The sequence below is a fragment of the Lactuca sativa genome, chromosome 6 (assembly GCF_002870075.4).
Source record: "Lactuca sativa cultivar Salinas chromosome 6, Lsat_Salinas_v11, whole genome shotgun sequence".
In the NCBI taxonomy this organism is placed as follows: Eukaryota; Viridiplantae; Streptophyta; class Magnoliopsida; order Asterales; family Asteraceae; genus Lactuca; species Lactuca sativa.
The window spans coordinates 96,909,443-96,911,000 of record NC_056628.2 but is presented as its reverse complement, the minus strand read 5'-3'; the positions used below and the strand labels follow the sequence as shown (position 1 = coordinate 96,911,000).

The 1,558-nt window shown below is 41.8% G+C and overlaps 1 pseudogene; it reads right to left on the bottom strand.

Annotated features, from left to right (window-relative positions):
• Positions 1–706: 706 nt before the first annotated feature.
• Positions 707–824, bottom strand: LOC111879746 (5S ribosomal RNA; annotated as a pseudogene).
• Positions 825–1,558: the final 734 nt, after the last annotated feature.

Below are 1,558 nucleotides of genomic sequence, written 5' to 3'. Positions count from 1 at the left end.
ATTTTGGCAAGAATCTCGGAGGTCCTAACTATTCTGGATTTGGCTTACCACACTTTCCGAAGCGTATCAAGTCTTCCCAGAGTGAGGCTTCAAAAAGGATTTTGTCTCACTTGGGATTCCAACGTTTCTCCCTCTTGCTTCTCTTCTCAGTCAAGGGCCACTCCCTTCTGAGTCAAAGTCGTAAGGGGTTCCGTAATTTCGCGAGGAGTTCTGAATGAACTTATGACGATAGATCAACGAGACCTAGAATTTGGCGAAATCTCGTCGGTATCTTCGGTGTTGACAAATTCTCAACGGTTTTGATTATTGGAAGGGTCCTCAAAATTTCCACATCACTAATAGTGTGCTTCGGGAATTCGACTCTTCAAATCTAAAACTCGTATTTAGAGAACTTCGCGTAAAGCTTCTCTGATCGCAATGTTTCCAGGGTTCATTGTAGATGCTCTTTATGATTTCCTTCTTACCTATTTATGAAGTTCATGAATACTACGGGCGTATTGGTCCTATCTGAGGGGTATCATTACGGGCTCGTAGTGTCCGTATCGTGTTTGGAAGATTGTCCTCAGAACATCCTTCACTAACACTCACAACTGGTGATATTCGGATCTTAGGTCCATTTTGGAAAGGTACATCGTTCCTTGTGGTTAATCAACTGATTCATCTATGTGAGGCAGAGAGTGATGATTTCTAATGGAAGTCCTATTGAGGTCTGCGCCACGAGGACTTCCCAAATGTCACCCATACTAGTACTACTCTCGCCCGTGCATACTTAACTGCGGAGTTCTGATGGGATCCGGTGCATTAGTGCTGGTATGATCACACACTCTGGATTCTGTCTTCTTGAAGAATAAGACCAGAGCTCCCAAAGGTGAGAAGCTTGGTCTTTTCATTATGTTGTTGAGTAGTCGTTAAACTGTCCGGACGTTTCTTGTAATATTTTGATTCAGGCCAAGAGAGGAGTTATTATACATGAAAACTTAGCTCATACACGTTATGATATAATCAAGGCGGGGCGGATAATAAAATGTGTGATTCTACTCTAGTCCCACATCCCAACGAGGAAAAGAAACTATGTTAGAAATCTCACATTCTATTGTCTACCAGGTCTTCGTTATATATAACTCGGGAATGTATAAGCGAGGAAAGTCATGACAATAATCTTCTTACGAATCTTTTTGAGGAACTAAGATTTCCTAGTAAAGGCTACTATTGACCCTGGATGTACGTCGATCGTTCAATGAAAGAGTAAGATTATGTTCTTGAAGGTTTGACCTACATCCCTATGATGCAGTCCTAGTACGGAATGGAAGCCTGTTCACGAAGGTTTGACCTACATCCCTATGATGCAGTCCTAGTACGGAATGGAAGCCTGTTCACGAAGGTTTGACCTACATCCCTATGATGCAGTCCTAGTAAGGAGTATAAGTAAGTTCGTAGACTAGTCTCAAGACGTTTGTCCTTCAAGCCGAGGTATCATTAGTTGGTGAATAACATAATCCAACCACTAAAAGAGACTTGGAAATGTATCCGAAGTTAAACCACTATAGTCCAATGACTT